General features: G+C 44.4%; 1 long non-coding RNA gene across 1 annotated transcript in view; it reads left to right on the top strand.

Moving 5' to 3' along the window:
* LOC137615781 (uncharacterized) overlaps positions 1 to 22,805 on the top strand; it is a 40,267-nt gene that overhangs the window by 9,594 nt on the left and 7,868 nt on the right. Inside the window, exons 2-3 of the long non-coding RNA XR_011039259.1 lie at positions 16,950 to 17,027; positions 17,571 to 17,748. This is a non-coding gene — a long non-coding RNA (uncharacterized lncRNA). The remainder of the gene's footprint in view (positions 1 to 16,949; positions 17,028 to 17,570; positions 17,749 to 22,805) is intronic.

Raw genomic sequence — 22,805 nt, 5'->3', positions numbered from 1 at the left:
CCACTCGCTATGTGTCCAGTCATACCACACCGATAACACTTAACCACTTTCTCTTTCTTACAGTCGCTAATACGATGCCCTGTCTCTCCACACCCGAAACATGCTCCTAATGCCCATCTACACTCGTTCTTTTTATGTCCTACCTTCCCACACCTATAACACCTCTCTTCACGGATACCACTACCTAACCTAACTTGCTGCGTACTAGCACTTCTATCTCTCCAAACTTGATTTCCCTGTCTAAACCCGTCATTTCTCATGGGTATTCCTACATTACTCACCCTAACACTTCTATCTATTACACTATCAGCTGCCCTCATTGGCCCTCTCATAACAGCATCTCTAAAACTACCAAATTATGGCACACATTCCTCCATTCCAGTTCTTACACTCACAGATTTACTTTCTTTCATACACCTATCCAACTCGTAATCCTCAACTATCTCTAAAATATCATCCCAAGTCAATCTCTCTCTAGTCCATCTCATTTTCTCCTTCCGTTTCAAATTAATAAACTCACACACACTCTCTGGTACTGTACCCAAAAACTTCTTCATTAGTTCCTTATTTTCATTTATTCCTTCGTCCCCATACTTCTTTCTAGCCAATGTTTCTAACCGACATACATACATCGAGATTGCTTCACCCACCTTCATTCGTGCTTCATCAAAATCATTTTTTCGCTTATACCTAACACTACCTTTCATACGTTTTACCTGTTCAATTATCCTCTTCTTTACACTTTCATACTCAACCTCTCCTACACTCATTATCACCCCATACATCGTCAACAAATATCCTGACAAAAATTCTCCCAACTCCCTAGCCCAAACTCTCTTACTATCCCCATACTTAGCCTGACAAAACTTTTCATATTCCCTAAAGAAGTCATATACATCCCTACTGCTATGTTCATTAAACCTTTCACACCTAGGTACCTCTCTCATAAACACTGTCTTACAAACTTCCTCTACTTCATTCTCACTACTATCTTCACTGTCTACTCCCTTCTTGTTGCCTTCTTCTTCATTTGAATACAATGAATCTAATTCTACACTCAAAGTCCTATCTTTAACCATTCCCTTCTTACCCTTTTTCTTACTTACCACCTTCACCCATTCATGATCATCCTCACTCACACCCTGACCTTTCTTCTTTTCTTTCTTCACATTATCTTTACCTTTCTTCTCAGTCTTCCTATCACCCTTCGTTCCAATCTTACTATGTCTAGGCCCTTTACTTCCAATATCACTATCACTACCTTCCCCATTATCACTTACCCTATCCTCTTCCACCATCAACCCGTTACCAGAAGCAGAAGCCACTCTTCCGACTGCACCTTCACCTATGACAGTTTTCATCATCCCCATTACTTGCCCTATCATAGCTTCCATTCGTTTCTCATTTTCTCGCATCCTCATCTCAACACCCTCTTCCACTCTCTCTACAGTTCCCTGAAGTTCCCTAAGTTTCCTTTGCATCTCCTCATTCTCACTACTTAACCTCGCATTCTCCAACAACAACCTCTCCTCTCGCTCATTAGACAACCGCAATTCCTCCTTTAAAATATGCAACTGTTCTTCCATTAACTCCATTTCAATACCATTAATATTTTAAGTAATTCCAAAACCTATTTACCCTTGTCCAACAGTCCAGTTTCAATCCCACCTTCGACAGTCCTTTACTTTCAGTCCCTGTTCGGGCGCCAAATTTATGTGGCGGGATGTAAACAAACACAACCCCCACACCCTTGATCACTCTTACTTCCAAAATATCCCACAACACAAACTTTCCCCTTACTTTACTTTAAACTAGACTCTTGGACAGAAGGAAAATGAAAACAAAACATAGCCTTAAAACTATATTAACGCAACCAAAAACAGAACACAAATCATTAAACTTAACACAAAACAGACAAAAATAGCACTTTTATATTTATATATTATAGCTGTGTGTGTGGGTACACAGAACTCACCAATAATCGAAAAAAATAATATCCTTTACATAAACCCAACACCGTCAGTCCACATACAGTACCGAAAAACACTTACCCACACACAGTACCGAAAAACACTTACCCACACACTAAAATAAATCACTTAATATTAAACCCAATCGTATACCACAACCCAGAAATAAATCAATATTTGTTTATGTGTGGAACTCTTTATCCACACTAGGGCCGACAATCCTTTTCGGCCAAAGCCACAACTCCCTGGCAGACGTAACACTGGCACAAGCTGCTATAACTGCCTCACTTAATTTGGCAGTCTATATCGTCATCATCATCCTCATCAATAAGCAATCGAAATCGTAATTGTAATAAACAGGCCAGGTCGTCAACAGTTGATCAATCCACTAGAGCATTCTAAACACAAGTTCCTTAAGTAAGCCAGGTCATCAATAGTCAAATTCAAATAAATCTTCTCCCCAAAGGAGGAATCGCGGCCTGCCAAAATAAAAAAAAGAAAAACACTTATGAACACTCCTAACTAACTTAACTATCGCACTATTATCAAAGATAAACAATAAACTTTCTATCACTCATGAACGCGCCTAACAAAAATAAATAAAAACAGTACTTACTCAGAACATAAAAACACTAAACAGCCGGCTTTCGAAGAACAAAAAAATGCAGAACCGACTCCTTCTATCGTTCGAGATCCAATGCTTTCGCCCTAGACATTCATCACCACCCTATCCTAGCTAAAAAAGTAAACAAACAACCTCAATTATACCAACAATCTTTCCAACTTCAAACAATCATTCGCTAATTACCCTTTTTCTTCAGCGCGCACCACGGACACACAAAACACGCACACACAAACGCACATACACACATACTCTCTCGCGCACGCGCGATCTAATAAAACTAAAGCAAATGAAATTCTCTCTCTCTCTCTCTCTGACAAAACTAAAGCAAATAAACACTCTTTCTTTCTCTCTCTCTCTCTCTCTCTCTCTCTCTCTCTCTCTCTCACAAAACTATGCAAATAAACACTTACTCTCTCTTGCGGTTTGACAAACTTAAGTAAATAAACACTCACTCACTCACTCACTCACTCACTCACTCACTCACTCACTCACACACACACACACACACACACACACACACACACACACACACACACTCTCTCTCTCTCTCTCTCTCTCTCTCTCTCTCTCCTCTCTCTCTCTCTCTCTCTCTCTCTAATGACAAAGCTAAAGCAAATAAAATGTCTCTATTTAACAATACTAAAACAACTCTCTCTCTCTCTCTCTCTCTCTCTCTCTCTCTCTCTCTCTCTCTCTCTCTCGTGACAAAACTAAAGCCAATACTGTAAACACTTTCTCTCTCTCTCTCTCTCTCTCTCTCTCTCTCTCTCTCTCTCTCTCTCTCTCTCTCTCTCTCTGACAAAACTTAAATAAACACACTCACACACACTCTCTCTCTCTCTCTCTCTCTCTCTCTCTCTCTCTCTCTCTTGATTTGGCAAACAAAAAATAAATTAAAATAAAATTAATCCTCCACAACCAGACAGTGACACTATTACTATTAATGACTTTCCGGTGAACCTCGCTGAGTGGACAAGCACCAGCTCAGCTGATGTAATCCCTCGCGAGGTCCCAATGTCAGGCTCAGAAGCCTCATATTTTATTAAGATTATGAGCCTCTTCCGTCGTTTAGATGGACTGGATGAGCCCCCTCACTTGTAAACCGCTAACAAACGGTACGCTCTTGACTCAATCTTCCCATAATCCCAAAGCCCCAGACACAGGATCGATGTGGCGCTTTCTATCCAGACTAAAGATATTTTAGACACTTAATACTCAAGTCTTGGCGTCAGAAAATTCACTTTTGACCGGTAGGTCCTCAAAGCTTCCATCATGAACCCTGTCACGCCAGAGATGTGGCGCATTTCAGAGCCCACTCCCTGTTGACGCTGATGTTACTAATCTGATTTCATTGGTACCAGTCAATTAATTGTCCAACCTCCCCCCCCCCCATTGTTCTTGGTCCTGAAATGGCAAACATGGAGGTATTAGCTATTTTTCCAAGCCTTCTCATGGCTAGACCACTGGTCTGGAGCAGTTTCCCGCGCTGCGGTGACAGAAAACTTAGGGAAGAACAGACCCTTAAGCACTTTGAGGAATTATCTCGATCTGGGGCTAAAGCCTTGGAATTCCTTTTGCATCAGAACTTTTACCTATGGGGTAACTGTATCCTAAAGAGCCGTGGCACTGTCTTAGCCAAATGCTCTTGACAGGTGTCTCCCAGGGACATGTTAGCTCTGAGAAACTCTGACTTAGTGAGTTCCCCTTCTCTATTCCCTCGGCTATAGAGAAGGTAGAGAGGTTAGGACAAGCTCCTATGATAAGGACAGTGGCACCAAGATTGTCTGTGCCCCAGCAGCAGTTAAGGAACTCGCCTTTTAAGCCAATTCCTCAGCAAAGACAACTTCTGTCTCCAACAGATTCACAGCAGTCGGGAAGCAAGCCCCCAGACCTACCAATCGTCGGAGAGGACATCCCTCTGGACGAAGAGGGCGCAGTTGCAGAGGCTTTCACAAGGGAGGGCATGTCCCCCAGCTTACCACCAATGGGGGAATACTTACAAAGCTTTTGGCTAAGGTGGCAGGACTTTGGGGCCGACCCGTCTTCCGTCCAGGGTATCAAGTCCTTTTCGTTACCTATGCGCCACCACTGAAAATCCAACAATTTTATACGAAAGGCCCAGTAAAGGACCTCCTTTTATTAGAGGAAGTATCTAAATTGTTACCCAAAGGAGCCATGGAGGAAGTTTTATGCAACTCCCCAGTAACGCAGAAGAAAGAAAACTCATTGGTAACAGGTAGTAGGTTGGCCAGGGCACCAGCCACCTGTTGAGATATTACTGCTAGAGAGTTATGAGGTCTTTTGAGTGGCCAAACAGTAGTACATTGGATCCTCTCTGGTTACGGTTTATTTTCCCTTTTCCTACACGCACACACCGAATAGCCTGCCCTATTCTTTACATATTCTCCTCTCTCCTCATACACCTGACAACACTGAGATTACAAAACAATTCTTTTAGCACTGTAATTCTCCAGTGGCCGCTCTCCTCTTTTTAAGGGTAGAAGGGACTCTTTAGCTATGGTAAGCAGCTCTTCTAGGAGAAGGACACTCCAAAATCAAACCATTGTTCTCTAATCTTGGGTAGAGTTCTCTTGCTTGAGGGTGTGCTCAGGCTCACTGTTTTGTCTTATTTCTCTTCCTCTTGTTTTGTTGAAGTTTGTGTAGTTTGTATGGGAGATATTTATTTTGATGTTGTTGCTCCTTTTAAAATATTTTATTTTTCCCTGTTTCCTTTCCTCACTGGGCTGTTTTCCCTTTTGGAGCCCCTGGGCTGTTTTCCCTTTTGGAGCCCCTGGGCTTGAAGCGTCCTGCTTTTCCAGCTGGGGTTGTGGCTTGGTCGGTAATAATAATAATAATATTAATAGTGCCATAGCCTCTGTCCCATGGTCTTCCACTGTCTTGAGTTGAGTTCTCTTGTTTGAGGGTACACTCAGGCACACTATTCTATCTTATTTCTCTTCCTCTTGTTTTGTTAAAGTTTTTATGATATTTATTTTAATGTTGTTTCTCTCCTTAAAATATTTTATTTTTCTTTGTCTCATTTCCTCACTGAGCTATTTTCCCTGTTGAAGCCCCTGGGCTTATAACATCCTGCTTTTCCAACTAGTGTTGTAGTTTAGCAAGTAATAATAATAAGAACAACCTATGGTTTCCAAATAAGAAGACACAGCCTCGCTTCTGCCATGCCACCTGGCACTAGAAATACACGAGTAAGCTCAGACCAAAATATCCTCCCTCTTGGTAAAGTTATTCTCAAGAGGGGAGTGATTGTTGTTAACTATGGGAATTAATCAGGGACAGCTTGGAGCGCAGAAGGGGCTTTGCGCCGCCCAGTGGCAGTGAGACTCTTGGCCTTGTAAGGTTCCAGATCTTGTGGCGTAATTACCTCTCACCAGTGGTGACCTTTGGATACATTTGATAATACTGTACAGTAATAAATCTTTTAATCAGGAAGACATTATTAATGTGATTTTTAGAAAAGTTTTTTTAACATTTACAGCTTTCAGTACTCCTGCCTATCCTCTGCTTCCTCATGTGTAAGCTCATGGCATTGCTAATACAGTATTGATATTAGCTATGATGTTAAAAATAACGGTGAGCCACGGTTGCAGGATATCAACATCAACCGTTTGGAAAATAGACTGCCACCAAGAGGATTGGAGAGAATCCGTAAGAGGCTAGAAAATATCCAGTTAACCGGTAACTAGCTATTTTAACATGAAGACCGTTCACTCCTTAGAAAACTCTCCTTTCCTTTTTTCTGATATTTTAGCTTCAACTAATACTTTAATTACTTTTATCTGGTGATTTGTTCCAACACAGAATACTTACCTCGAACTACTTTCTTAGGAGTATCTGGGATCTCCTCCCAACCGACCAGAGTTTTGTGTAGTTTACCCTAGTCCCGTTTTCTATGAGGGGTAACCTCAGGTGGAGTGGAACATGCCCTGAGGCTATCCCCCAGGTCAGAGAGCATGCTTGCTCAGGTCTCGATCTCCAGTAAGTTCTCTGGTCGCGTCGTGATAACATCTCGACGCTCTCTCCTTACCCAGTGCGACCTTTTGTGTCCCTGACCCCCCTTTTGTGTCTTTCGTGGTCCCCACGTGGACCCATTATTATTATTATTATTACTATCCAAGCTACAGCCCTATTGGGAAAGCAAGAAAAATAGCCCAGTTAGGAAATGAAATAAGGAAATAAATAACTGAAGAGAACAATTAACAATAAATCATCCTTCCTACCCTTATCCTCTGTGTTCGTCGTGTAGGGGCAGCTTATGTTCTCCTACAGCCACGTGTCCGGAGTGCGAGTCCTGGAACGTGGTGCAGTGGGTGCGCTTCGGCACCAAGAAGAAGAATGCGTCCAAGAGATCTCATAGGAAGACTAGCCTCTCCTCGCCGCTTACTTCTCCCGATGCCTCGTCGAATGGAGCTTCTTTTATACAGCCATCTTCCCCTACCCAGAGTAGGGGACGAGGTAAGTCAATTGTGGGGAAGGGCCCATTGCTCTTCCCCAGGAGTCTGAGTGGGTGCGGTATAGCACCAAGAAGAAGTAGGCGACAAAGAGGTCGCCTAAGAAGCCTAGCGCCCCTTCCTCCCTTGCTTCGCCGGGCGTCTCGTCTGACAGAGCTTCCCTACCACCCTTCCCTACCCAGAGTAGGGGACGAGGTAAGTCCGTTGGGGGGAAGAGGCCCGCGGCCCTTCCCCAAGAGTCTGGTCTTCAGGATAGTGGGGTTGTGGCGTCGTTCCAGACGAGTGAGGGGCTTGCGGGAGTGTGTATGGGAAACGGAGTCCTGGTGCAAGCAGGCCACGTCTCCTCTGATGTCCCCATGTGGGGTAAAATGTCCCTAATTCTTCTCCAGCCTCTTTGGCGTGTTTTTTCAGTCACTTCTGCAGCCGAGGACATCGCCGAGAAGGAGCCTCCCAAGACGAGGCGCTGAGGAAGCTCAGGAGACGAAGGGAGAAGTCCCGCAGGAAGTTGTCGCGTTCTCGCTCCCCCTCGAGGTCACACCACGAGAGTTGGCGCTCAAGATACCTCAAGAGCAGTAAGTGGGGGGTGGTTCACCTCGGCAGGCCGCTGGAGCTAGCTGCGGCACCGGGTCCTTCAGGTTGGCGTCCGAGGACGAGATCCCTGGATAGATACTCCTCTGGCAGCAGTGGCACCCGACGGAGGGACTCAGCGTGGCAGGTTCCAGTCGACAGGCGTAAGTCCGCGAAGGGTCCGGCTCCATCCGCCCAGCGGAGAGAGTCGCCCCTTCGGTCTGGCAATCGAGTCCTGACCTCCAAAGGCCACCTAGCTCGGCACGAGCGCAGTGGACCCAGGACGGAGGCACCCGTTCCGACGGTGATGCCAGTCGACAGGCGTAAGTCCGCGAAGGGTCCGGCTCCATCCGCCCAGCGGAGAAAGTCGCCCCTTCGGTCTGGCAGTCGAGTCCTGACCTCCAAAGGCCACCTAGCTCGGCACGAGCGCAGTGGACCCAGGACGGAGGCCCCCGTTCCGACAGGCATAAGCCCGCGAAGTTTCCGACTTCTCCTGCCCAGCGGAGAGAGTCGCCCCTTCGGACTGGTAGCCTTGTCCCGGCCTCCGGTCCTTCGATGGCTAGCCCTGAACGAAGGAACCAACCAGCCAGCACAGGGAAGCCCGTGGCTCCATGGATATCCGCAGGAGCTCCATCCTTCCAGCGGAGGTAGCCGCATGGCATCCATACCCGGTACCACGACTGCTCCATTCAGGCTTCGTGGTCAACCGCTGGTATGCCAGGTTACTCACACCCCACGGATTCCCTGGGAGGGGGTAGACCCATGACGGCTACCTCCGTCCCAGTGGCTTCATCCGTGATGGAGACAGCCGCTCCATCGTCCTGGCCAGTCCCATCCAAGCATTGGAGGTGGCCACTGACACACCCATGATGGCTCCATCCGTGATGGAGCCAGCCGTGCCATCGTCCTCGTTAGCCCCATCCAAGCATTGGAGGTGGCCGCTGACACACCCGTGACGGCTACCTCCGTCCCGGCGGCTCCATCCGTGATGGAGCCAGCCGTGCCATCGTCCTGGCCAGCCCCATCCAAGCATTGGAGGTGGCCGCTGACACACCCATGATGGCTACCTCCGTCCCGGCGGCTCCATCCGTGATAGAGCCAGCCGTGCCATCATCGCGGCCAGCCCCATCCAAGCATCGGAGGAGGCCGCTGACATGGCAGGGTACTTAAACCCCACGGATCTCCCCGGGAGGGGGTAGACCCATGACGGGTACCTCCGTCCCAGTGGCTTCATCCGTGATGGAGATAGCCGCTCCATCGTCCCGGCCAGCTCCATCCAAGCATTGGAGGTGGCCGCTGACACACCCATGACGGATACCTCCGTTCCGGCGGCTCCATCCGTGATGGGGCCAGCCGTGCCATTGTCCCGGCCAGCCCCATCCAAGCATCAGAAGAGGCCGCTGACATGGCATGGTACTTAAACCCCACGGATTTCCCTGGGAGGGGGTAGGCCCATGACAGCTCCATCCGTGACAAAGGCATAGTGGTTTTTCCCTGAGCGGGTTGAACGGGGCTATTGCCTCTCCAGTGCCTGCCTCGGTGGCCGCTGGAGAGGGAGCCCCGCACCTTTGCCCAGTGCCTCTTCGGCTCCGTCCGCCCGTCGGATGTAGAAGTTGGCACACGTAATCTTTCCCTTGCCTTGCCCTCCGTAGGGGAGCTTCGACTCCTCAGTTAACCTTCAGACCCTCCTACTCAGACTCCAGGAGAGGGCGTTCAGGCCGCGGCTCTCGAAGGAGTTAGGAGGGGAGGCCCCCCTACTCCTGCTGGCGCCTCAGGTGGGGGGATGCCTCAAACGATATTGGCATGCATGGCGGGACCACGGAGCGGATCCGGGGACCGTAGCAGTACTAAAGGAGGGGTACAAGCTTCCCTTCCTAGCGGACCTCCACCTCGGATCCCAGATCAACAGGCGGAGTGGTTGGCATCCAGAGACCCCTGGAGAGTCCAGGGTTCTACAACAGGCTCTTCCTGGTGGAGAAGGCGACAGGGTTCTGGAGACCATTCAGCCCTCAACAATTCGTGTACAACACCGGCTTCAAGATGGACACTCCGAAGTCGGTCCTAGCGACCTTGAAGGAGGAGGACTGCTGAGGACCATAGGCCTCAAAGCCGTCTACTTCCAGGTCCCTGTTCATCCCTCCAACAGGAGGTTCCTAGGGGAAAAATGGGAGTACCAAAACATGGCAGTTCAAAACCCTATGCTTCAGACTGTCGACAGTCCTCAGGGCTTCACGAAGGTCTTCTCGACAGTTTCAGGCAGGGCGTACGAATAGGATGTCCGCCAGGTTCGGTACTTAGGTGACTGGTTGTTGCTTTCAGTCCCAGAGGAAGTACTGAGGGATCAAGACGAAAAGCTCCTGCAGTTCTACAACGTCTTGAGTATCATCATCAACCTGGAGAAGTCTCGGCTGATTTCCTCCACCAGGATGACCTACCTAGGGTTGGTTCTAGACTCCCGGATGGCGAGGGCCTTCCCCTCCGCGGAGAAACTGGACACCCTGAAACAGATACTCTGGCCCTTCCTGTCGGGCCAACCCAGGAGAGCCAAGGTCTTTCAAAGACTGATAGGACTCCCCGCACTAGATAGTCCTGGTGTCCCCTTTTCTGCCAACCCTCCTGAGATGCTCCTGTTCACTGACGTATCCAAGGAGAGCTGGGGTGCTCATCTTCTCGACAAAAATGGCAAAAGGTAAATGGGAAGTCGAGGAGACGAACCTGCACATGTACGTGCTGGAGATGAGGTTCGTACAAAGAGCGGGCCTAGAGATCGTCCATCTACCCCAGGGAAGCTCCGTGGATCCGGGGTGCGACAACGCCACGGTGGTGACCTACGTGAAAGAGCAAGGAGGACTGGAGTCGAAGGAACGGTGCAATCTCACGATGGAGTTCCTAGAATGGGCTGAAGTGCAACAAACTAAAATTTTCAGCCAGGTTCTCTCCAGGGAAGAAGAACGTCCTGGCCGACGGCCTCAACTGGAAGGGTCGAGTGGTAGGGCCCGAGTGGTCCCTTCACCCAGAAGTGGTCAAAACCCTCCCCCTGAAGTGGGGATCGCCGGTGTTCGACCTCTTCGCCACGAGACTAAACGCACAGCTCCCCGTGTTTTTTTTTCCTGTGCCAGATCCAGCGGCAGCGTTCGAGGATGCCTTCCAATGAGACGGACGGTCAACCTGTGGGTGACTTTGGTAGCGCCCTGGTGGCCAGAGAGGGAGTGGTTTGCGGATCTAAAGGAACTGGCATGCCTTACACCTGGGACACTTCCAGACAGACCAGACCTTCTCCGGCAGCCTCACTTCCAGAGGTTCCACGAAAACCCTTGGTTCCTCCTTCACGCGTGGAGGTTATCGAGCGTCTCCTGAAAAAGGAAGGATTTCCGTCGTGGACAGCATCAAGGATGACAGAGTACCTGAGGCGTTCGTCAGTCGAGGTGTACCAGGCGTATTGGGCTACCTTTTCTAAGGGGTGCTCCTCGAAGAACATCAGGCCATTAGAGGCCTCCATTCACGAGATAGCAGACTTCCTGGTCTATCTTAGGGACGAAGTGGGCATGTCCATCCCAAGTCTTCCTCCTGAAGGACATAGACCTGGGTGCCTCCAGGTAGATCTCGACGCTCTTCAAGAGCTTCGAGCAGTCGTTTTTCCCCCAAGCCGTTAGAGTGCCCCAGGGGATGTGGCTAGGGTACTTGAAGTTGATTTTGGATCCTCCCTTCGAGCCTCTAAAAGACATTCTAGACAAGGAGCTCACCCTCAAGGCAGTCTTTCGTTTAGCTCTGGCATCAGCAAAGAGTAGGTGAGATTCCTGGCCTGTCGTACGAGATCTCACACTCGAACTGCTGGCGAGATACTACTTTCAGATTCTTACCCTCCTTCGTAGCCAAGACTCAGAATCCAGTTGTTTGGGACCCCAAAATGGAATTGTTCCCAGTACCAGCCATCCCTCGCTCGGACAACCCGAGGGACTTGCAGTATGGCAGTATTTAGAAAGGACAGCTAGACTTCATCCCGAGATCAAGAGTCTGTTCATTTTCCTCGGGACTGTGAAGGAGCCAGTCTCCAAGAACACTTTCTTCCTCTGGATAAGGCAAATGATCGTCAGGCCCTACAGTAGTGCAGGGGTCCCCTTTCCAGGAAAGCCCAGACCCCACAGCATTAGGAGTCTAAATGCTTCTTTGGCATTTGAGAAGAACATGGCAGTGGGCCAAAGCCTGCGGGCAGGTACTTGGTCTAACCAGTCGACCTTTACGGCTCACTGCTTGAAGGACTACTCGAAAAAGTCCCTGGGCGGGTTCTCGCGCGGTCCCGTCATTTCCGCGCTCCAAATGGTTTAAGGGTGTAGCCCCAGTGTTAACTGCGGGTAGCGAGTCCAAGAGACACAGGTTCCTTCCTGAGCCCCCTTGTTCTTCCTTCCCCTATTCCCTTACCAGAAATAGCTCGGGTAGCCCCCTGAAACTGCCAGGGGATACACTATCATTGGAAGGACATGTCTCCTAGGATCTTGCAGAAGTGAGTTACATAGACACTAAGATGGTTTTTTTTGCGTAGTTTTCCCTTTTTTCTCGTGTTTTCTTTGAGGTCAGCAGAACCTAATCTCCTACCTAGGTTTCTCTTCTATTCTCGTCACGGTCTCTAGGTCCTGAAGGACACTCCCACCTCCTAAGGTATAAGTCTCCTAAGAAAGTAGTTCGAGGTAAGTATTCTGTGTTGGAACAAATCACAAATTTTAAGTAATTTGTATTTTTCCTAACAATACTTACCTCGAACTACTTTCGGGTAATGGCCCGCCCATCCTACCCCGAGTGCCTTGCTGGACCTCATAGATACCTAAGCTATCAAGAATTTACTGGAGATCGAGACCTGAGCAAGCATGCTCTCTGACCTGGGGGATAGCCTCAGGGCATGTTCCACTCCACCTGAGGTTACCCCTCATAGAAAACGGGACTAGGGTAAACTACACAAAACTCTGGTTGGTTGGGAGGAGATCCCAGATACTCCTAAGAAAGTAGTTCGAGGTAAGTATTGTTAGGAAAAATACAAATTACTTAAAATTTTTGATTTTCATATGTTTTTAGTTCACCTTTGAAACATTGTGTAACTTTCATTCCTTAGCTAAAGAGGCACTTTGTAAAAAGGGCAAAAGTGCCTATAGTTTTTAAATTTACAACATATAGAACTTTGGATTTGTAATACCCAATAATAATAATAGCCAGGTGCTCATGATTCCTACCATTTCTCTCTGCGTAAGGGAGACTGTACAGTACCAAGAAGAAATCCACTTTGGGAAAGAAGGCTAGTACGTAAACCCTCATTCTGTAGGCGAAGGATACATGCAAGGATCGTAACCACCCCCGAGTAGATAAATTTTTACACGGTACAGGAGCTCACTCACTCGTTACCTGTTCTTGGTTCTTACGAGAACAAGGATACTTATTTCCAATAGGAGTAAAGAGATCTGTCCTTCTTCACCCTTCCTGGACGTTCAACTTCTCTCTCTCACGTTGGGAGAGTAGGAAGCAGTTCCTACCGATAGCCTCCCAATGAGGGAAAGATCTACAGTACCATTTACTCCTGAACAAAAGGAAGAAGTCTCTGAAAGACAGGTCAAGTGAGCTTGCCTAGTCTGAGGAGACATCGACCAACCTGCTCTACTAGAACTTAACCAGTGCTACGTGTCAGAACTTTTACATCCACTGCATCCCGAGGTAGGAGAGGGACTCTCCTACCTCAGGATGTTCTTGATAACCATTGGTGAAAGCACCACTGGCAAACAGCCTGCATGTTCCCTTCTAGTTTCAAGTTTCAGTGGATTAGGAAACATGGTATGATCTGGCTTGGTAGCCAGTTGACACCAACCTCTCTAATCCTCTCCAGGGAAGTCCCACTCGAACTCCACCTCCAGGGATCCTGCCGTTCACGGACAAATCCAAGGAGGTTCGGTCACACCTGATGCACCTGAACACTTCAGGTATGTGGTTCATGGAAAGAAACACCTGTTTCTCAACCTATGGGAAGTACAAGGAAGGCTGTGGCTTCCCAGTGGGGTTTGATAAGCCACTTGGTAGCAATTAAGAATAAAATCTCCACCTTCATGACTTACATGTGCTGTACAAGCAAGCTGTATGCTGTATGTCTTTCCACCCTACTATATATTGCAGAATCCTGGACTGTCTATGGTTGAGACATAAAGCTTGTGGAAGCCTTCCATGTTAGATGCTTACAGCGCATCCTTGGAATAACATGGAGAGATAGTACTGCATACAGAAATATTACAATGTGCCATATCAATCAGTATAGAGGCCACACTAGCAAAGGGACGGTTGAGATGGACTGGACATATACGTATGTCAGAACACTGCCTCTCTCGTCAGGTCTTCTATGGACATCTTAATTAACGTTGAAACCTGGGAGTCAAATGAAGAGATATAAAAATAACATGAAGTCAACAAATAAGAATTGTAACATTAATCCAGATGAACTTGAAGTCAGTGCTTCCAACAGACCACTGTGGCATTCGTTGTGCAGTGCGGGAGTAACAAGGCTAGAAGATGAAAGAATCCTAGCAAGACAACAACACAGGGAACAAAGACAAAGTCATCCTATGGGAGTCCTCCCACTGAACCCCGACGGGACCTGCCAGATGTGCGGTAGTCTGTGGTTCTAGGATTGGTCTGCAAAGTCACACACAATGGCATCAGCGACAGCAACACTAATTTAATCATCATCACCATAGTTGTTATTTAAGGAAGCAGTAGTTATCATCGACTTGATGGACACATAGGGTTCATCTCTCAATACAGCAATTACTTCTAGATACCTTAGCCACTCCACCCTCTTACTAGGTTTACTGATTACTCAATGGTCTACAGACAATATTGGTGTTCAGGTTACCTTGAGTGGATATCCAGAAGCTCCTCTTTGAAGTACTGGTATAGCTACCCCTCTGGTAGTGATATCGTAGAAAGGATACTTCACCAAGCAAAGTCTTCAGGTCTGGGCATCAGATAGGATTCGACCCCCAAGATTACTGACAAGCCCTAGCCTTGGCATTACAATGGGCGTAGCACTCGACATTTCATATGTCAGTCATTTTCAACGGAGGAATGCCTTTCTCTCCCTTTTGATGCAGATTTTGTCCAAGAGCTGGCTTCTAGCCCGACACAACTCCAATCTCATGTCCTTCTCCGTCTCTTCCTTACAAGCAAGGTGCGGGTTGTCTCTCTCCTCTATCTTGGAAGGACACAGCAATGTTCTTAGGAGAAACCAGGTCTGTATGTGGAGCACCAAAGACTCCTCCCCATGCCAAAGGGTAAAGATGAAGATATCCAAGAGAATTGCTTCTCCTGACATGGACACCTTCAGATTTTCTGATCCAATGAGATTCCACTAGGACCATACCAATTGGAGCGCATGGAGACAGGGATATCAGATCAACCCTAGTCTCCAGAAAGAACCTGTCATTGGCTCTAGTCCAGAGGGCAGGAGTCTGGTACGACAGGCAACCTTTGCTGCCCACTACCAATGGGAGTTTACCCACAGAACCCTGGATAACCTTCTTCTTGGTCTTGCGATAGCTACTCAAGTAGTTTTGTTGCAAACAGCTCAATCACAGGATAAGAAGTATCTCATCTTAAGATATTGGTCACAACATATTTCCAGAAGGATAAATAGAATGTCTGGCTGCTCTCCTCTTTGAGGTGAAGCAGTCGCACCATTGTATGCTAGATGGGATGCTAACTGCAGGCAAGCCTCATGACCGAGTAAATTTTCTTCACAGATAAATTTTGTGTTGAAGTACAGAAGGTCCTCAACTTACAAACATAGTAGGTTCCAGGAAGCTGTTTGTAAGTTGAATTCTAATACATTCTGTTCTAAGGTAGGTCTAACCTAACCTAACTCCCATGCCTATGATTTTCAGCTGCAAAACTCAACAAATAGTCCCTTTTCATATGAAATAGATACTGTACCAGGTTATTGCAAATTGCATTTTACTTTTTTGTATTAAATGATATAATATTTTATTACAAAATTTCTTTTTCTTATCATTGTATATGAACTTTTGATACAAAATATCTGAGATTTATGATTTCAGCTGGATTTGGGTTTGTATCTCCGAATGTTTGTAAGTTGAACACCTTCTGGACAGATATCGTCTCCCCTGTCTTCCTAGATGAGGTATGAGTGAAATGTAAACCCATTTCTCATAATGACAATATATCTAGATAACATATCCTTACGGATATAGATTCTTCCACGGCTGCTTACCATCATCCTGGTAGGGACCTATCCTAAATCTGCAACGTCTTCATGCTTAGGGAATTTGGGAGGTTGATAAGAGTCATACCTTTCTCTCCTTTTCAGTTAACTAGTAGGTTTTGGATTTAGGACTTTCTCTCTCTTGAAGATAAGTCTCCTGTAAGTAAGAATGATGGTTTGTATTTGTGTAGGAGCTAATCACAACATTTTTAAAGTACAGTATTTTGTATTCCTCCTAACCATACAAACCTGTCACCTTTAAGTATCACCTCCTGCCGTAGGTGAAAGTCTTAAGTGGGTACCTAGTGTGTGAGGGGTGAGTGTGTGGTTGCTCCCCCTGTCCTAGATCAAAGATCAAAGTAGGGGTTGCTCCACCCGTAAGGTATCTATTTACCTCGTTAAAAGCTTAATGGCTGCTTCCAGCTACGCTAGAATCTTACTCACATTAGAGATCTTCTGTTTGCATTGTTTAGGAAAAGTACAAATTGCTTTAAAAATTTACAATATTTGTAATATTGTCCAGGTTATTCATTATCTCTAATAAATCTCAGCATTAAATATACAGTAGTTTCTAAGTTTTCATAAATTCCTCATATATTTAGTGTCTGTTGCCTACATAAAAAGTAATTTTTGAATGTCTTATGCATACAGTAATTGCAAGCTTTTTGTACAGGTCATGAATATTGTTCCATAAAAGAATCAGTTGTTCACTTTTATTCCACTGGTGTCAAGATTTTCAGTCTTCGAAATATGTGTTTAACTGCAGTACCCAAAGAGGCCATTGGTAATTTTATACACCTAATACAAGACAGTACTCCTCTCTACAGTACAAAAAATAAATGTATATTAATAAATGACAGCTTTATAAATATTTAAAAGTGTATCAAACATTTTAGCTCAGTTTCAGTATACGACAGAAAAGGCATTGAAGCAAAACAACAAAGGTATATACCAGGAGTTTCATATGACAATGCTTACTGTATTTCAGGTCATACCTTTAAGATTAACCTAAGAATTTTCCAGTCCTGATATGGCAACACTTGTTCATTTTCCCTCTTCTCTTACAGGTGGTCACAATTAGGAGTCGCAAGAGAAAAGCAAAATGCACACAATTAAATGCGCCATGGTCGGCGACGGTGCCATGGGTAAGACCTGTCTCCTTATATCCCACACCAATAAGTCTCTCTCTCTCTCTCTCTCTCTCTCTCTCTCTCTCTCTCTCTCTCTCTCTCTCTCTCTCTCTCTCTCTCTCAGCTGATGTATTTCTTATCCAGAAGTTGGTTATGTTATTACAGTACATTTCCTAACAAAAATTATACATATCTTTCTCTTCCTTTTTAAATTTCTACCTTACCCCAATCTAGCTTCATTTCTTCCATCTCAACTTTTATTCTACTTACTATGTTTTCTCCCAGAAGGACCACAGCACCAAAGGACTTTCCTGGCTCCAACACCCAGTTCTATGAATGATCAATGAATTTTACAAGATATGATTTTTATATTTGTAGCCATAATATTGTTATTATTGTTCTTAGTATCATTTAAGATAAGTAGGCCTCTCTTGTGTTTAGATTTGATTTAAAAGAATTATTATAAAAAGGAAAAGTTGATAATTTAAAAAGAAAGTACAGAATAAGAATCTTTTGAATCGCTTGTTTCTCAAACTGATCTCCCCTTGTTTCTTGCAGGTGTTTGGCAACTGCGCCATTACCGTGACAATTTTGTAAGCACAAGGACTTTTCGATGTAGCCATCCAGGAGGATTAAGATAGACTGAAAACCCTCAGTTACCCAATGACAGACACCACTTTCGTCTCTCTCTCTCTCCGTGGTCTTGCCTTCCTCTCTCGAAAACGTCAAGGGAAAGGTAAGTGACGATCCTTGCTCTTTGTGGCTGCTTAGTGTTGTCAGTATACCTCTTTTCACCCACTTTTTGATAGTCTGCTTGACCTCCGTTTGCAATTCCTGTCTTTCATTTTGCTGTTCACCTTCTTTGATGTTCAAACGCAAATACAAATTATCGTCCTTGAACGAGGTACTTATAACTGTTGTCAGGAAGTGTGAAAGCCCCATTTGCATGTCAGTTGACTCGACACTCACTGTCTTTGCTTTTTCTCTCTCTAGATAAACGGAAAATACCATGGAAGTTATTTTCTGGATAAGCTGAAAATGTGCTACATGTTTTTGGGAAAACCTTCCTTATTAATCTCATTGTTCTAGTGTATTTTACATTTGTGACTCATGATTAAAAAAATACAAATAAAAAGGTAAGCACATCAACTTGAGACAGTTTTAATGTCATTAATTTGTCTTGAGTTAATGACTTTGACTTATCAAGAGCTTCAGCATTTATGTCTGAAAGGAAGGCTAATATACAGAGGTAAGTGCAATAGAAGACGTTTGGTAATAGGCCTTGTATATTATCTTGACACCTCGATAGAATATGACTGCAGACGATGGTCTTTATGACAAAAAGAAAACCGATTCCAGAGCAAGTTCTATAGGTATTGTGGTAAATTTGGTTTTGAAATACATCCTGAGAGAGATGGCTGAACTGGTTCTCTCCCAAAGAAGGTCTAAATCATAATTAGTAATATTAAAGCAAGGGTAATTCCGCTTTGTACAGCTGTTTGTAGAATAGACACAACCTTTGTTTGAACAATTGTCTGAGGAAGGAATATAAGAATTGTTTTACAGGTATTTAGTAACACTAACACAGTCCCTAGAGGACTAGATTTTAAGTCAAAGGGAAACCGAGAATGAGTCTTCGAGGGGAATGTCTCCAACAATTCATAGAGGTTCTTGCATTGAGATGTCTGAGGGGATCCTTGTGGCTTGAGGAATTGTTTACTTGAAAAGGGGTAGAAAATCCATTATCTGCATTGGCCCTCTCTGTTTGCCATAATTTCCTGAATTATTTTTAGAGATTTTTCCTGGTATGTAGATATTCAGAGTTGGATGTGTTTGGAATTAGCAAGTATCAAGTCTAAAGATCAAGAAAACTATAGGAAAAGGCTTGACCAGTAGTGGCAGGTTTAGATAAAGCAAGGATGTGGTATTGTTAGTTAATTATTATTATTGGTATCTAAGCTACAACCCTATTTGGAAAAGATGGTTGCTATGAGCCCCACAATGGCTCTAACAGTGAAAAATTGCCCAGTGGGAAAAAGTAATAAGGAAATAGAGAAAATATATGTGAAATGTAATGAATGAAGAATATAGAATATCTTATGATCAGTAACAACATTAAACAGACTCATGTCAGACTGTTCTACAAAAAACATTCACTGCAAGTTTGAGGTGGAGTGCAAGTTTGCCACAGCAGCTCCTTTCCTTCCTGTAGAGATATTTTTTGCCAATTGTCAGGTGAAGAACAAAGATTTGCCAAATTTTTAAACGTATCAAGAAAACTTGATGAGTTTTACTGCAAGAATAGGACACTCTAACTTGAGGTGTTTGTGTTAATGTTGAAAGGTGTAGAAGATACAGGACTTAACTGCTACAACTTAAGCTATGGTAAGCAGCTCTTCTTGGAGGACACTTCAAAATCAAACCATTGTTTTAGGTTTGGGTAGTGTCATAACCTCTGTACCATGGTCTTCCACTGTCTTTGGGTAGAGTTCTCTTGCTTGAGGGTACACTCAGGTGCACTATTCTGTCAGTTTCTTCATTTCCTTTCCTCACTGGGCTATTTTCCCTGTTGGAGTCCTTGGGCTTATAGCATCCTGCTTTTGTAACTAGGTTTTTAGCTTAGCTAGTAACAATAATGATAACAATAGTAATAATAATAATGATGATAATAGTAATAATAGTAATGATGAGATTGTGGGGTACATTTGGGGATAGGCCACATATATCCAGGTCAACAGAAGATTCCGAGAGTGTTGTCCTGGTGAAAAGTTTCAAGAAAACTTTCAGAATATTGTATCAGTGGAGGCAAATTGAAAAAGTACTTGCCAGCTGACTGCTAGAGGACTAAAACAAGGGCATGATCAAATTAGTAATTAAGATGGAACAGAACTATAAATTCCTTAGAAATAACTTTGAATCCACAGCAGTAAAAAGTGGGCTGAAGTTCTTCCAGTTATGAGCTTGAGGAAACAGGAATGCTAGCCTCACGTTGGATGATTCACTTGCAAATTGAACGTTGTGTTGTTTTTTTTATTTTTGGTCGTACTGAAGATTCGTGCAAAGTAGATGCAACAATTTTTCTCATATCTTTAGTAGCCTTCCCTCCTAGTGCAGTAATGCCCCTCATTACATCTGTTCTGACTGTTGACTGTACATCTCTCTCCTTAGATATCAAATAGAAAGATAATATTTCTAAGTCAAAAGATAATAATTAAGTACATTACAGTAGTGTACTTTATGTGGAAGCTTAATACGTGTAATAATCGTGTTTAGAACATGTATAGGAAACTTATAAGTCACTCTATAAGGTGAAAATTCTTCGCACTGCAAAAATCCACATATGTCGAGTCTTAGAACCAGTTAGCGATACAGGAAGAGGCATTACTGTAATTTCTTTGCCAAAGTAAATGGAGTGAGCATTGCAAAGTTCTTTTTAGATCTAGTCATAATTGTCTTTATACGGAAATCTCTTGTATTATGCTAGCTTCTGAATCTCACAGGAGGGAGTGAAGTGCTCTCCGTTTTGAAAATTGGTCATAAATGTTGTTTGTTGATATTCTATATCTATAGATCCACTAAGGAATTCCCACAATGATCCAAGTGTCTTTCTCAGGCCAAATCCAGATTAGCATTGTAGTGGTTTTCGGACTGTGGTCAGATGTAGCACGCAGACTGCCTAGTGTCCGAATGCTAACCACACTCCAACGTTCACTACACGAAAAGGTAAAACGGTGAAATACCCAAAAATCTGGGTAACAGGTCAAGAGAATGGAGAACTGGGCACCACCCCTTGATTTTATACTGGGAAAGGGGACCCAGCTAGAACTGTAGTTGTGTAATATTATTTAGAGGTAAGCCATCTCACTTGATACTGGCATGCATGGAATCAAATTTAAATAGCGGCAGCTGTATTTCAGGTTATTTAAGCACTAAACATTAGTAGAGGAAACAAAAAGAGGAAAAAAACAATAATAAAGGGAAAAAATAAATTAGTGCCTGAGAAGGGGACATAGCAGGGGAAGGAAAAACTTACAGTTTATAAGAAAAAGGAAAAAGATTATTTCATTCCTGAGAGAAAAAAAAATACAAAACTGTAGTATGAAAAGTCAGGTCTTCAAAAACCATAAGCAGAGACATAGATCTATCCAGGCAGAGCCTCATAGGAATCAATCCTCCAAATGTTTAATCTAGATATACAAGTATAAACAAAGGCCCATCTAACAGTGTATCTATTTCAGCTAAATTCAGATGCAATTTAAACAAGCTTATGCCAAGATCAAAGGGATTTTAAAGCAAGGTTGCATATCGGACCTGACTCTACATTCTCACCTCTACATCAGAAAGACCAAAATATTGTAATAAAAAAGACAAAGCTTACAATCCTGAGTGTTACACCGAGAGGGGACAGCTAAATAGCCCGTCAAATACAGTATAGTAACTTTCTATAGCCATGCTACAAACATCTATATATTATAGTACATTAATGAACACCACAGTGTGTACGTTGCTGTTTCCTGGGTGGTCCAACTATCTCACCAAGCAACGCTACTGCTACAATAAACGTCTAGATACAAAATGTTTTCAGCAGCCACACCCGGCAGCTACAATCATGGTCAAAGTTCCCACAAGAAATCATCAAGCTTAATGGAGAACCCCACCACATTGCAGTTCAAGATCCACACACTGAGTGAAAAGAGTCTGAACAAAAATCTCTGAATATCTACTCAACCATAGGGTTTTCTTTCACTAAAGTGGCCACTGCACTAATGTCCTAAAAATTCCCCTACAGTAAATTGTAGCTTGCCCTCACCTAGCACCCTGTTCAGTATTAATCAAAACACCAACAGAAATGGTATAACCGTATTTGGTAATAAAACAGTCAACACTATCAGCGAAGTCAAACTTAGCACTTTCAAATTCCTCTACAGTGCCCTGTCATTGGCAGGATACTCAGTTTTTTTTTTAACAAATTTAAGCTCTGATCCCTTACATGACAACTAATTTGAAATTAAAAGGACATCAAAAGCAAAGGGGAGTCCTAATTACTCTTGCCGCCTATCTTTAATTCAGATAATTTATCGTAGTGAACCTGTTTCTCTTTTTTTGACAATCTTTACCATCTTATTAGCAATTTCTAGCCTATAATCCATGCTGGGTGCAGAGCACCTTCACTCTGTAATAAAAGAAAAATTTTAAGTAAGGGACTGAAGATAAACAAATTAAACGTATAAAAAAAGCAAATGCAATCTACAATCAAAATTAAAAAAAAAAAAGAAATACATCTAGAAATAATTTGTATTTGTTCCAACACGAATACTTACCTCGAACTACTTTCTTAGGAGTTGCCTGTAATCTCCTCTCTACCGACCAGAGTTTTGTGTAGGATACCCTAAAACCCGTTTTCTATGGAGGGCTATCTCGGGCGTAAGAGAACGTGCCCCGAGGGTAGCTCTTGCGCTAGGTCGAGGTCCGCCTGGGTCGTGACTGTCAGTAAGTTCTCTGGTCGCGCCGTGTCAACACGTCGCTCTCGTTCTCTCTCGACCCTTTGTGTGCGCCGCGTGTTTACCGCGTGGTAACTTGTGCTCATCCCTTGTGTTCCTGTGTGTTCACTACCCTTCCTTGTGCTTCCCAAGTGTATTCCTTTGATTCCCTGCGTTCCTGTGTCTCGTGTTTGTGCGTTATGGAGCAGATCCGCCGGTGTCCTGGGCCTAGAGCCGGAAAATCGTGTGGAGCGTTCCTCTCCAAACCTGAAGTGGACCCTCACACCCTTTGCTCTTCCTGTAGGGGCAAAGT

Source organism: Palaemon carinicauda, chromosome 22, assembly GCF_036898095.1.
Source record: "Palaemon carinicauda isolate YSFRI2023 chromosome 22, ASM3689809v2, whole genome shotgun sequence".
Lineage (NCBI taxonomy): Eukaryota > Metazoa > Arthropoda > Malacostraca > Decapoda > Palaemonidae > Palaemon > Palaemon carinicauda.
This window is presented reverse-complemented; position numbering and strand designations above follow the sequence as displayed.